This window comes from Macaca mulatta, chromosome 20 (assembly GCF_049350105.2).
Source record: "Macaca mulatta isolate MMU2019108-1 chromosome 20, T2T-MMU8v2.0, whole genome shotgun sequence".
NCBI classification, from domain to species: Eukaryota; Metazoa; Chordata; class Mammalia; order Primates; family Cercopithecidae; genus Macaca; species Macaca mulatta.
The window spans coordinates 13,407,059-13,422,076 of NC_133425.1; the positions used below are offsets into that span (position 1 = coordinate 13,407,059).

Here is a 15,018-nt window from a genome sequence, read left to right on the forward strand (position 1 = left end):
TTCTTGGTGCATAGAAAACTGTATATGCTACTGGGTGACCAAAACCCATCTATGTGCTGAACTGTCCCGGTCCCCATTACTCATGTATTCCTTTAGTTACTCTTTCACACCGTTCATTTTCTTATTTAATATTAAACCCCTGCTGGGTCCCAGCGCTCTGCTAGGTTCTGGGATACAGGAGAATCCCCTCCTGGAGTTTGCAGGAGGTGGGGAGGGCAGATTGACAGGTCAAGGAGCAATCTCAATAAAGCGTGGGCTCTGCCATGTTGGGGAGCTCCAGTGCTGGGGAGCCCAGAGCAGGAGCCCATCACCGAGGCTGTGGTGGGGACAGGCAGGGAGGGCTTCCTGCAGGAACCTACATAAAACCAGCCTTGAAGGGTTAGACAGACTTAGGTGGGCAAAGGGTTCCAGGCAGGTGTTGGAGCATGTGCAAAGGCCCGGAGACAAGAGCGAGCGTGGTGGTTGAAAGCCTAGAAACACGCAGAAGGTGGCAGAGCTCCTGCCCAGTTCCCATGGGGAGTTAAATATATAGTGGTTCATTTGCAATTTTCAGTCTGTAGAAATGAGTGTCAGAGGAAGAGATACAAGTCAGAGCCCCAGGAGAGAAGCTACGGGGTGGGAGCCGGGCTGAGGGCCATTTGGCGTCATGTTGGAATGCCCTGTCAGGGAGAAGAGGGTTTTAAGGTAGGTGTTAGTTGGCCGGAAGCACAGCTGTGGATCAAGGTGTTGGGAGCTTTTTCTGCGGCGCTCATGTGCCCGTCAGGCTAGCGTCTTACCCGCTTACCTCTTACTTGCTCCACTGGGTGCTGGCTTGAAGCACGATGCAGAGCTTGATGCCGTCCTTGGGTTGTGTTTCGGGAGCAGGCTATTATTTGTTTCCATTCTTTAAGCACTCATTTTTGTACCAGAGGTGAAAAGCAGGCAGATCTGTGCACAGGTGGTTGAAGAACTGGGTTGTAACTGCCCCATGTGTGAGGTCCAGAGAGCAGAGCTGTCCTGGGTGACTCAGGGCACGCTTCCTGAAGGAGGTGGCATCTGAGCTCAGTGCAGAAAGACAAACAGGGGTTTTCTAGAACCTGTTCCGCATCCAGTGACAGACTGGTGGCTTGGCCTCTTCCCGGAGAGCTCCAGTCACCTGAAGTCCCCCTGGGGTGGTGCACAGATCCCTGACTCAGGTACTGCAGTTACTCCTGCAGGCTGTGAGGTACTGGGAAGGATGGCAAAATAGATAGCTGCTGGCTGCTCCTCAGAGCTCCACGATGGCCCCTTCTTCACCTTCAGGGCCCTGCCCTCTGGGCTGCAGGCCATGTGGCCAGGCTGCTCAGGACATTACCAAGATCCCGCTTTGTTGGGAGCATAGGCTTAAGGCAAACTGCCTGGGTTGGAGTCTTGGCTGTGCCACTTGCTGGCTTCCTGTCCTTGAGCAAAGTGCCTGTAAAGTCTGTGCCTCACTTGGCTCATCTGTAAAGTGGATGTGATAATAGCTCCTGCCTCAGAAGAGTTTTTCGCAGGTTTAAATGAGCTAATGTGTGGCAAGGACTTAGAACAGCAGAAAAAAACTGCTAATAAATGTCATCGCCATTATGGTTATTAATATTATTGACCCTCAGTGGACCATTATTGAGGATTTTTAATGATTTTACCTTTATGATGCACAAGCCAGCAATATAAGAATTCATACACTGGGCGCAGTGGCTCACGCCTGTAATCCCAACACTTTGAGAGGCCGAGGTGGGTGGATCACCTGAGGTCAGGAGCTCGAGACAAGCCTGTCCAACATGGTGAAACCCTGTCTCTACTACAAATACAAAAGTTAGCTGGGCGTGGTGGCGTGTGCCTGTAGTCCCAGCTACTCAGGAGACCGAGGCAGGAGAATCACTTGAACCTGGGAGACAGAAGTTGCAGTGAGCTGAGATCGTGCCATTGCACTCCAGCCTGGGCAACAGAGCAAGACTCTGTCTCAAAAAAAAACAAAAAACAAAACAAAAAAACATGAATTCATAACTAATTTTGTTTTAGTTTTTTTTTCTTTAGAGACAGTGTCTTGCTCTGTCACCCAGGCTGGAGTGTGGTGGCACGATCACGGCTCACTGCAGGCTTGAACTTCTGGACTCAGGCAGTCGTCTTTACTCAGCCTCCCCAGTAGCTAGAACTATAGGTGTGTGCCACCATGTCAAGTCATTTTTTAAAAAACTTTTTGTTAGAGATGAGGTCCTGCTATGTTGCTCAGGCTGGCGTCGAACTCCTGGCCTCAAGCAGTCCTCTCACCCTGGCCTCCTGAATAGTGGGTTACGGATATGAGCCACCTCGCCTGGGTCCCATAACTAATTTCCTTGCAAGAAAATCGCAGTCTTCTCCCAAGTCCAGTTTACTCCCACAAATCATCTCTTCTGCCCTTACCAGCTTTCCCCAAATCCACAAGGGTTTCTGCAAACAGAATTGAGCGACAAAGGAAACAGTCCACAAGCTACCTCCACCAGCTTCAAAGTGACAGATGTAAATGAAACTCTCTCATCTTCCTCCTCTATCCTCCTGTCCAAAAGCATTTGAATCCCCTGGCTGAAAGCTGGAAAGCTGGAGTTGCCAGAGAGGTCTGGTTTGGCCTCCCACCTGACGGCTACCTCTCATCTCCTCTGGACCCTCTGAGCCCCTGCCCCTCTTCTTTAGCAACTGGCTTCTTGACCTTTCAGGAATTCAGTTTTCCTGTCTCTAAGATAGGGGAACACACCCGCTTCCTCGTACTGATGGAATTCAGTGAGGCAGTGTGCCATACTAAGTTCATAGGAAGTGCTTACTGAAGTCATCATCATCACCCAATAATAATCACATTATTTAGGCTTTGCCTTCGTGAACGTGTGTGCTTTTCTCGGTTCCATCAGTGCCCTTTCTCACTCCTGCCTGCACCAGGTGACCTCCTGTCATTGCAGCTTGCCTCCTCCTGGTTCTGGCAGTCCCGTTGTGGTGCCGAGGTGCCTGGTGTCCACTCCACCTCCCTGGCTCACACCACTAAGAGGCAGCCGCCATTGGAGGGGCTCTGGGCACCCAGCCACGGGGAGCCTCTAGTGGGCCGCCAGCTGCCTCTCCAAGCGGCACGGTGCCCACAGCGAGGGAGCAGCTGGCTTTTCCAGCTGTCTAATTGCTCATCAGACCCACTTTAGCACCAGCTTAACAAATTCCACTCCTTCATCCCAAGCCATCTTTTTCATGACCTGGACTGGCAGCTGGGATAGGAGTGGGGGAGGGTTCTTGTGTTGGGAAATTTCCAGACCCAGATAGAGAAGCTATTGGTATTTAGGTCTTTGGGTCATTTTTGTGGGTCTAGCGGTTCTAGAGGCATGTTCAAGGGTTCATTCAGGAGCTGTTCCCTAACCCTCCTGCCCCTCAGCAGCATGTGCCAGGCAAGTGCTTGACATGAGAGCAGCAGAGGTGGCGAGACGGTCATTCGGGTCATTACCTGTTGGTAACCATGCATTTGCCTTGATGTAGATCTTCCGTTAATTCATAGCTCCTTTCAATGCTGTGTTTATTGAGTGCCTGTCATGGGCCATGTCCTGTACTAGGCCCTTGGGTTGAAAGTGAACAAGACAGATAAAGATTCCTGCTATGTGGAGTTGGATTCTAGTTAGGGGGAGACAGACGATAATCAACAAATAGGATAAACTAAGGATGTGTAGTGTGTCAGAAACTGATAATTGATATGGAACAAAAGTCAAAATAGGGCAGGTTCAGGAGTGTGGGGAGATCATGACTTTAAATGAGTCGGGATGAACTTTGTTGAGAAGGCGCTGCCTGAGCACAGAGTTGCCAAGGGGGCACTGGCCATGTGAATACAGGCGGGGGGTGGTGGCAGTGTGTCTGGTGCGTCCAAGGAACAGCAAGGAGGCAGCAAGGCAGAGAGGAGGCGGAGAAGTTACACAGGCTTTAGGCAGTCGCATCCCCTGGGGCCTGGTGAGGTTGGTAGGCAGGGAGGCTGGCCACAGGTGGGAATGAGAAGGGGGCCACTGGAGGACTGTGAGCAGAGGAGGGACTGCCTCTGAGTTAGGATTTTGGAAGTTTGCTCTGTGGAGACGAGTGTGGGAGCAGGGGTGGAGGCAGAGAAGAGCTGGTGGGTGGTTATGGGAGCCCAGGCATGAGGCAGTGGTGGCTGGGACCAGATGAGGAAGTGAGAATGATAAGAAGTGGCCTGTCCCTGGCCTTGTGTGGATGCTGGAGCTGGAACGATTTCCAGGAACATGGGCTGTGAGGTGTGAGTGACAGCAGTGCCTGTCATGGGCCAGGTCCTGTACTAGGCCCTCGGGTTGAAACTGAACAAAACAGATAAAGATTCCTGCTATGTGGAGATGGATTCTAGCTAGGGGGAGACAGACGACAATCAACATCAAGATCTACAGGTAATGGCCTGAATGACTGTCTCCCACCTCTGCTTCTCTCGTCTCAAGCACTTGCCTGGCACATGCTGCTGAGGGGCAGGAGGGTTAGGGAACAGCTCCTGAGTGAACCCCTGAACATGCCTCTAGAACCACTAGACCCACACAAATGACCCAAAGACCTAGATGCTTCCAAGGCATTGTCCCAAGCAGCCAGAAGGGTGTGGAGGGAGGCTGCTAACCACGATGGAGATGACTCTGTGGGGGCCGAGCAGGAGCCTGGGTCCAGGCATGCTGAGTGTGAGCTATTGGAACCTCTGCGGAGAGACAGAAGGCACGTGTGTCTCAGGAGTTCAGTTAGCATGCTGGGGTCCACAGTACGGAATGGAACACATTGAGGGTATTGAAAGCCCCAAAGCTGGATAATATTTCCGAGAGAGTGAGTGTACATGGGCCAGGACTGAGCTCTGCGGCCCTCCCACGTTAAGATGTGGAAAAAAGGAGATACCAGCAAAAGAGATGGAGAAGGAGGCCAGGCACAGTGGCTCACACCTGTAATCCAGCCCTTTGGGAGGCCAAGGCAGGCATATAACTTGGGGTCAGAAGTTTGAGACCAGCCTGGCCATCCCCGTCTCCGCTAAAAATACAAAAAGTGAATCAGGCGTGGTGGCACATGCCTATGATCCCAGCTACTCAGGAGTCTGAGGCAGGAGAATTGCTTGAACCCGGGAGGCAAAGGTTGCAGTGAGCTGAGATTGTGCCACTGCACTCCAGCCTGGGTGACAAAGTGAGACTCCATCTCCAAAAAATAAAAATAAAAATAAAAATAAAAATAAAAAATAAAGATGGAGAAGGACTGACCAGGGAGGAGACTAAGAGCATGGGGTCCTAGAAGCCGTGTGAGAGCGTGCTTGCAGGAGGGAAAAGCCCAGCTGTGTTGTGGCTGCCGATGGGGTAAATGAGGCAAGTGCAGTTGGTTCCCTGAGTCATCTGGTGGCAGCCAATGGACTGCAGGGGTGAGGGCCTGAGTGCAGAGGGTTGCTGAGAGAATAGGAGAGGGGCTGGAGTGGGGGAGTGGAGACAACTGTTTCCAGGAGGTTGGCTGCAGACAGGAGTAAGGAAATGCAGCAGTAATGGCAGGGATGTGGAGCAGGAATGGTTTCTTTCCATCAACTGTATTGAAGTATCATTGACAAAAACTGTGTATCTTTATGGTGTACAATGTGTTGTTTTGATCTATATGTTGTGAAATGATTAAATCAAGTTAATAAACATATTCATCACCTCACATACCTTTTTTTTTTTTTTTTGGTGATGAGACCATTTAGGATATAATCTCTTAGCAATTTTCAAGGAAACAATCCTGTATTTTTTTATTTTTTTGAGACTGAGTCTTGGTGCGACGCCCAGGCTGGAGTGCAATGGTACGATCTCGGCTCACTGCCACCTCTGCTTCCCGGATTCAAGTGATTCTCCTGCCTCAGCCTCCCAAGTAGCTGGTATTACAGGCACCCACCACCACGCCTGGCTAATTTTTTTTAGTAGAGACAGGATTTTGCCATATTGACCAGGCTTGTGTGAGCCACTTTGTTTTGCCAACAATCCAGTATTCTTAACTATAGCCACCGCGCTATCCCCTAGCCCGCCAGAACTCATTCATCCTGCCCAACTGAAGCTTTGTACTTTTTGACCAGCATCCCCCCATCACTCCTCTGCCCCGGCCCGAACCTCTGGTAATCAGCATTCTGCTCTCTGCTTCTATGCTTGACTTTTAATATTCCGTATGAGTGAGAGCATGTGGTATTTTGTCTTTGTGTGCCTGGTTGAGTTCACTTAGCGTAATGTCCTCCAAGTTTATCCATGTTGTCACAAATGACAGGATTTTCTTCTTTTTTTAAGGCTGAGTAGCTTTCCATTGTGTATATATGCCACATTTTGTTTATTCATCTGTTGATGGACACACTTTGATTCTATATCTTGGCTATTGTGAATAGTGCTGCAATAAACATGAGAGCACAGATAAATAACTCTGACATACTCCTTTCATTTCCTTTGGATAAATACACAGTAGTGGGATTGCTGGATCATATGGCAGCTCTATTTTTAGTTTTTTGAGGACCCTCCCTGCTGTTTTCCATAACGGCTGTGCTAATTTACATTCCTACCCACAGTGTACAAGGTTTCCCTTTTCCCCATCCTCGCCAACATTTATCTTTCTTCTGTTTTGTAACAGCCATCTTAACAGGTGTGAGGTGCTATCTCATTGTGGTTTTGATTTGCATTTCTCCGATGATTGGTGATGTTGAGCAGCTGGTCATACACCTGCTGGCCCTTTGGATGTCTTCCTTGAGAAATGTCTATGTGCAACCTGTGTCCATTTTTTAATCAGGTTATATTTTCTTGCTATTGAGTTGTTTGAGTTCCTTTTATATTTTGGATATTAACACCTTGTCAGACCTATTTTGCAAACAGCTTCTTCCATTTGGTAAGTTGTCTCTTCACTCTGTTGATTGTTTCCTGCGTTTTGTTTTTGTTTTGTTTTGTTTTGTTTTTGTGATGAAGTCTCACTCTGTCACCCAGATCTTGGCTCACTGCAACCTCTGCCTCCCTGGTTCAGGCGATTCTCCTGCCTCAGCTTCCTGAGTAGCTGGAATTACAGGCGCGTACCATCATGTCCGACTAGTTTTTGTATTTGAGCAGAGACGAGGTTTCACCATGTTAGCCAGGCTGGTCTTGAACTCCTGACCTCAAGTGATCTGCCTGCCTTGGTCCCCCGAAGTGCTGGGATTACAGGTGTGAACCACTGCACCCAGCCTCCTGAACATTTTTTTTGAAGAGGGAGAGTCAGCACTCAGCAGTTGTTTATGAAGCACTGCTATGTGCCAGGTACCAGGCTACTGTCTGACTTAAAATGGGGAACAAGATAGAGTTCCTGGGTATATGGAAGTTCTATTTTACTGGGAATCATGGTGGAAGAGGCAGGAATGGCCACTGACAGCTCTGCTTAGTTCCACATGCTCACAACCATTTGTCTACTGGCCTCCTCCACTTGGACTTATGATAGCTAAAGCAGAACATCTGCTTTTCCCGCCAAACCTTCAATTTCTCCCCGGTCTTCCCCATTGTATTAGTTTTCTTTTGGTTTGGCAACAAATGACTGATAACAAATTATCTTACAGATTTGGAGGTCAGAAGTCTGCCATGGATTTCAATGGGCTGAATGAGGTGCTGGCAGGGTTGTATTCGTTTCCATAGACTCTAGGGGAGAATTCCTTTCCTTACACTCCGTTGTTGACAGAATCCAGTTCTGAGTAGTTGAATGACTAAGGTTCCTGCTTCTGGTTGGCTCTCAGCTGGGGGCTGCCCTGAGCTCTGGAGGCCCCCAGAACCCAGAACCAGCAATGGCATGTCGAGTCCTTTTCATTCTTAGAATCCGACTTCCTCTTCTCCTGTATCTCCTCTGTGGTTGTCTTCTGCCATCCCTCTCTTCTGTTTTCAACTGGAGAGCATTCTCTGCTTTTAAGGGCTCACATGATTAGATTGGACTCGCAAAGGTAATCCAGTATACTCTACTATCTCAAGGTCTGTAACTCTCATTATATCTGCAAAGTCTCTCTGGATATGTGCGGTAACATATTCACAGCATCTTTGTGGCATGGGCATCTTTGGGGGCCATTCTGCCTACCATAAGCATCTCTCTCTCTCTCTCTCTCTTTAAGAGAGACAGGGTCTTTCTCTGCCACTCAGCCTGGAGTGCAGTGGCACAACTATAGCTCACTGCAGCCTTGAACTCCTGGGATCAAGCGATCCTCCTCCCTCAGCCTCCTGAATAGCTAGGGCTACAGGCATGCACCACCATGCCCGGGTTATTTAAAATTTTTTTTTTTTTTTTTTTTTTGTAGTATCAGGGTCTCTCTGCATTGCCTAGGCTGGTCTCAAATTCCTGATCTCAAGCAGTCCTCCCACCTTAGCCTCCCAAAGTGCTAGGATTACAGATGCGAGCCACCGTGCCCAGCCCCCACTCATAAGTGCCACCCCACTGGGTTGCTCAAACCAGAAATCTAGGAGTCATCCTGTGTTTTTTCGCAGGCTTTGTGTCTCATTTACAATCCATACCCAGTCCTGCCAGTTCCAAAATACACCCTGGAGATGAATGGCCATTTATGACTGTCCTCACTGCTATCGCCTGGGTCAGGCCCCCAGAGTCTCTTGCCTGGGATGCTACTGGAGCCCGGAGCTGGTCACCCGCTTTCCATCCTGTCTCCTGTGCAGTCCACTCTTCACACAGCAGCCAGAGTGATTTAGCAATCAGCAAACAGATCACAGCTCCCGGCTCCGCTGATGAAAGGCCTCCACCGACTTTGCCTCATCCTGAGAATAAGATGTGAAGTTTCCCCCGCAGCCCCCAGCCCTATGTCATCTGCCGCCACCCGCCATCCCGCTCTGACCTGTCACCTCATCTCTGTGTGTACCTTCTGTCAGTCACAGTGGCCTTTCTGTTCCTGGAAGAAGTCCCGCGTTCCCATGTCATCGCACTTGCCATTCCCTTTGCCAGAACATTCCCCCATGATGGCCCCACGACGGAGCTTCGAGTCAGTCAGTTCTCTGTGTGGTTGAGGTCTCCCCACGGAGGCCTAGCCTCCACGTCTGCAGGAGCTCTCCTGAGGCACCCTCTCTGGTTTATGTTTTGCATAGAAATTGTTACTCCTGGAAATTCTCCTTACTTATCTGCTCATTTGCTACAAGCCAGATGTAAGTGCTCAGCAGGAACTGCCTCTCATGTTCCACTCCCCACGGGTTCGAGGGCCCTGACCCATGGCAGTCGCTCACCATGTATATACTGGGGCAGCAAATGCAATGGTGACATCAGAATTCTAGAGCCTTCTTGGAGAGTGAATGGTATTTCGCCGCCTTTCCATCTTAGTAGCTTAGAGGAAACGTGGGACTTGTAAGGGTTTGGGAGGTAGTTCCTGAATCAGACGTCTCCTCTGTTAAAGGTGCCTGGTGTGGAGAGCGTTGTTATTTTTTATCTAATATATAATAAGACACCGAGGAGGACTTCCAGCCTCCCTTGGGAAATTTCCCTGAGTCTCTGTCAGAGGAGGACTTACGTCTTGTCTCATTCTCTGTCACTATGATAGCCTGGTACAAAGAGATCCTCCACAGACGAGCTGTTCCATCCGCAGACAGAGCTGGATTCAACCCTCTGGCGGGAGTGCCATGCCTCCCTCCCCAGATTCCCCCTCCTCTCTCTCCTGCCCTCCACTTACCCAGAGCTTCCTTGCTTTGGGTTCCTAGACATAATTAAGATTATCTGGGAAGTTGTCTAGGCTGTACATAATCTCTGTGGGCTTTCAAAATAGCCTCTAGTTTGTCATTTATTATACCGTTCCGAATATGTCAAGGTCTTCTCACATGGGGGAAAACATGCACTCAGCTTCCAGGTGTACATGGGGATCGTTCAAACTACAGTATGGTCACAGCTGGGCCACCTGGCTGTTCGTTCTGCCCCATCTTTGAGAGGAGGCAGCATTAGCTCTGCTGACTTGGTGTGGCCGCTGGCTGAGTGTCTGTCCTCCTCCTCTCTGCCCCGGCCTCCAGCTTGAGCAAGCCCTAGTTCTGCTGGGTAAGGGGGATGCTAGAATGTTTCTCTGCCTCCTCCAGCACACACCCCCCAGCTGACTCCCCGCAGCTTTTGTGAGAGCTGTGGCTCAGAGGACCAAGGAGCGGATTGAAGCCAGCCCAGGGTCACGTGTGGCTTTATGGATGAGAGCCCTTGAATATGATTGTTTTCCCATTTTCTGATTTTTCTTATCTTTAGGACATTTTCTCACCGCCTAATGCTGGTCTTCAAACGGTAAGGTACATCGAAATCACCCTGGATAGTTATGAAAATGCAGATTCCTGGCCCTCATCTCAGATCTACCGAATTCATTTCTGGGAAAGGAGACCCACGAATCTGCATTCTGACAAGTTTTCCCCTTCTCTCCCAGCCCTCCCCATGTGACTTTGATGAGGGTGGTTCAGGGTCCCCCTTTGAGCCATGCTGATAAAATGGACCTCTCTGCTCAGGTCACCGCCACATCAAAGTCCCTGCTGACCCCTGATCACCCGCGTCCTCTGCCTCTGGCCCATGAACTCAGCTGCTCAGGTCTTTGCTGCTGCCGATGTGCGGCGTCCTCCGCTCTTCTCCTCTGTCTCCGCAGGAGACAGCTGCCACATTGAGGCTTCTCGAGCTCTTCCCTGTGACCCCTTTTTTCTCTCCATTGTGACCTGACCCTGTGGCATTCTTCAGAATTCATACGGGAAGTGAGCTTTCAATGTGATTTCTTTTTTAAACGTATCTTTTTTTATCCCCTTGAAACATTAGACTTTGCCTTGACCTTGGGTTTCAGGGATGATGAGTCGTCTTCTGCTGGTGCTACAGGCGTCCTTGTTCCAGCCTTGACATTGTTTTCCTTGTAGGTTCCCGGAACAGGGATAGATTCTGGATTACCAACGTGAATTGTGTGAGATTTTTTTTTTTTTTTTTTAACCTCTCCTGTTAACATCTGCCTTCTCATCCTTCATCTTTTGTGTGCCTGGTGCTCCTTGAGGGCTTTGTATTCCTGGCTTTGGGCTTCGTTCCCATGCAGCTTGAGGCACTGGCCCGTGTTATCTGTTGTTGTCCAGAAGTCTCTCCACAAAGCCCAGCCCCTTGCAGATGATTTGTCTTCGCCTTCTGAGCTTCTCTTTTCTCTCATGTGGGGTGGGGGCATCCATGTCCCCCTGGTCTCTTGGCGCGCATTCCACTTTCTGGTGCCTTTCTCCTTCTGCTTGCTCTCCGGGGCTTTCTCAGCCAGGTCCCTGGCTGGAGTGGATGTTTGCTCTGAGCTCAGGTCTGTGCAAGTGCCCCCATCTGGAGTGTTTGCTGAGCTCGGGTCTGTGCACACGCCCCCGGCTGGAGCGAGCGTTTGCCGAGCTCGGGTCTGTGCACACGCCCCCGGCTGGAGCGAGTGTTTGCCAAGCTCAGGTCTGTGGACGCGTCCCTGGCTGGAGTGAGTGTTTGCTGAGCTCAGGTCTGTGCAAGTGCCCCCATCTGGAGTGTTTGCCGAGCTCGGGTCTGTGCACATGCCCCCGGCTGGAGCGAGTGTTTGCCGAGCTCGGGTCTGTGCACATGCCCCCGGCTGGAGCGAGTGTTTGCCGAGCTCGGGTCTGTGGACGCGTCCCCGGCTGGAGCGAGTGTTTGCCGAGCTCGGGTCTGTGCACGCGGACCCGGCTGGAGTGAGTGTTTGCCGAGCTCGGGTCTGTGCACGCGGACCCGGCTGGAGTGAGTATTTGCTGAGCTCGGATCTGTGCACGCGTCCCTGGCTGGAGTGAGTGTTTGCTGAGCTCAGATCTGTGCATGTGCCCCAGCTCTGCTTTGCTGTTTGTCGTTCATCCTCTGGATCTTGTTTAAAAAGTGAATGTTAGAACTAAAATTGACTCAAAGTCTTCCCCTTGGTTTGATAAATGAGGAGACTGAGGCTCTAGGAAATGAGGTGGCCGTTCAAGGTCACAGAACACTCCCCGGGAATTTGTCAGCTATCAAAATTTCAACTGCATCCCCTTTGACTCAGCAGCTTCATTTCTAGAAGTCCATCCCAAAGAGATACTTAAGCACATGCACAAAGAGACAGGCACGAGGCTATAGATGGTGGTGTTATTAGAATTGGGATCAATAAAAGGCTGGTGGAATAGATTGTTGGTTTGATCCTAAAATGCAGCGATGACAACACGGCTGGTGTGTGTGCACTGGCGAGATGCGAGCGCAGACCTGGCATGGAGTAAGAGGTAGCAACATGGCAAGGTGTGCCATTTGTCTCTGATAGAAAACAAAACCAGTAAGAGTACACAAACCCGTGACAGTGGTGAGGAGGCCAGGGCGGTGATGAAGGGTGACCTGCACTTTCTGTGCTCTGGACTCAGGCATTTGAATTGTGTTTTTTTTTTTTTTTTTTTTGAGACGGAGTCTGGCTCTGTCGTCCAGGCTGGAGTGCAGTGGCCAGATATCAGCTCACCGCAAGCTCCGCCTCCCGGGTTCACGCCATTCTCCTGCCTCAGCCTCCCGAGTAGCTGGGACTACAGGCGCCCGCCACCTCGCCCGGCTAGTTTTTTGTATTTTTTAGTAGAGACGGGGTTTCACCGTGTTAGCCAGGATGGTCTCGATCTCCTGACCTCGTGATTCGCCCGTCTCGGCCTCCCAAAGTGCTGGGATTACAGGCTTGAGCCACCGCCCCCGGCCTGAATTGTTTTAATACAGATGGCATTCACAAACCATGCAGTCTACGTGTTCTAAGTGTACAATTCAGTGGTTTTCCATGTATTCAGAGTTGTGCAACCATCACCACTATCCAACTCCAGGACATTTTGATGAGATCCTGTTCCCATTTGCAGTCACTCCCCTCTCCCTGCAGCCCTTGGCAACTATGAAACTACCTTCTGTTTCTATGTATTAATTTTTTGAAGGCAGTAGACTCAGCTCCTTCGTGTGCAGAATGGGAAGCCAGATGAACTGGATCAGAGCGTGTGAAGTGCTTGCCATGGTGCTGGGCACTTAGTCAGCCTCCGGTTAAATATTAACTGGTGTTGTTATCATTATTGTCATGTCCTCTCTTCTTGGACAGTTGTCCAACTTTATTTATTTATTTATTTATTTTTGAGACAAGATCTCACTCTTGTCACCTAAGCTGGAGTGCAGTGGCACGGTCTCGGCTCACTGAAACCTCTGCCTCCTGGGTACAAGCGATTCTTCGACCTCCTCCTCCTGAGTAGCTAGGATTACAGCCACCATCACGCCCAGCTAATTTTTATGTTTTTAGTAGAGACAGGTTTCTGCCATGTTGGCCAGGCTGGTGTCAAACTGCTGACCTCAGGTGGTCCGCCTGCCTCGGCCTCCAAAAGTGCTGGGATGGCAGGCGTGAGCCACTGTGCCCAGCCCCAGCATCTTGAATAGTTGTATGGACCCCATGAGAGAGAATGAGCTTTCTAGTAATCTAACAGGTTATCATACAACTTGTTGGCCTTGTTGGGATTTATACCCTGTCCCTATTCCTTGATTTGCAGGGGTCTGGCATATGTACAAGGGCCATACACATTTAAAAATGGATATATATTTTCCCTGCAGTGAACATATATTACTTATATAATTTGAGAAAATAACTTTTTAAAGAAATAAAGAGAAAACATTATAAAGCCATGTTAAATGCACCTTGTTAGTTGGATGGCATCCCTAGTGAGAGTGACAAATTTTTTCTTCGTTTATATATATATATGTAAATATAATATGTGTGTGTGTGTATATATATATTATTTATATATAAATAAATTTTTTTTTTTGCCAAGTTTTTATAGTCAGGCTTAAGCGAGGTATTGGTCAGTAATTCAGTCAGGAAGGAATGAGAGTCCAATCTGTGGATGTTTCATGGGTTCTGAGAAACTAGATGGAGTTTTTGCCCTTTTGAAGCTTCTAATCTAGGTAGACGGTCAAGGTCATGATCTGATGTTCTATTAATGACTCCAGCGCCCTCCACCACCAATGCCATCCATGGAGCATGCTTTCTGGACCAGGCACCCTTCTGGTTGATTCAGCCCTTCCTCGATGTCTCCTCTAATGTTAACCTGCAAGAAAGGTGTGATTATTCTCTTCGTTCTGGGCAGGAGACTGTGTGCCGGGCAGCTGAGCCCTTTGCAGAAAGTGGCTGAGCTGGGATTTGAACCCAGGTGTGTGTGGCTCCAGCCCTTGTGCCTTTTGCAGTGTCATGTCCTCACTCTGTTGACATGCATCGTTTTTTAGCTGCGCCATATCTAACTGCCTGTGGTATGGCATAGAGTCCGAGGATTGAGGCAGTTCTGTGAAATCCTCTGTATGGGCTTTTGAAATTCCAAGATTCTCTTCTTAAGGGCAGGTTGCACAGTAATTTCCTGAGGAAGGCTTTGTTCCATAAACCCAGGCCTTACAAACAAACAGTTTCCGCCTCTTATATGTATAACTCTGCTGCTTTAAGAATGAATTGCAGAAGTCACATGTGCTTATTGCACCAAATAGAAATGCTTCACAGGGCCGGGTGCTGTGGCTCACGTTTGTAATCCCAGCACTTTGGGAGGTTAAAGCCAGAGGGTTACCTGTGGTCAGGAGTTTGAGACGAGCCTGGCTAACATGGTGAAACCCTGTCTCTACTGAAAATACAGAAATTAGCCGGGCGTGATGGCAAGTGCCTGTAGTTTCACCTACTTGGGAGGCTGAGGGAGGAGAATCTCTTGAACCTTGGAGGCAGAGGTTACAGTGAGCCAAGATCATGCCACTGCACTGCAGCCTGGGTGACAGAGCGAGACTCTGTCTCAAAAAAAAAAAATAAATAAATAAATAAAATAAAATAAAGTAAATAAATAAATGCTTCAGAGGTTTAGGATGAAAACACTTATTATCTATTGCCCTCCATACCACAGGGCACAACAGTTAACAGCCTGAGTGTCCTTTGTGCTCAGACCACCATGTACATACCTGGATGATACCTTTCCACTCTCACCAAAATAGAACCATACTACATGCATTTCTGTTACTAGTTTAATTTTTGAACCCAGATACATCTGCTGTTTGGAATGAACTGTTTTTTGTTTTTGTTTTTGTTTT

At 49.1% G+C, this 15,018-nt stretch overlaps 1 protein-coding gene across 25 annotated transcripts in view; it reads left to right on the top strand.

Moving 5' to 3' along the window:
• The window catches only part of SNX29 (sorting nexin 29), a 657,788-nt gene that overhangs the window by 263,724 nt on the left and 379,046 nt on the right, over positions 1 to 15,018 (top strand). Inside the window, exon 15 of one of the 25 annotated variants that reach the window (XR_013412452.1) lies at positions 5,122 to 5,204. The exons of 23 other annotated variants lie outside the window; for them this stretch is intronic. The gene's annotated coding sequence lies outside the window, so the exon portion shown is untranslated. Of the gene's footprint in view, positions 1 to 5,121; positions 5,205 to 15,018 lie in introns of those variants that run through there. One more of the 25 variants, XR_013412454.1, reaches the window with a different exon arrangement.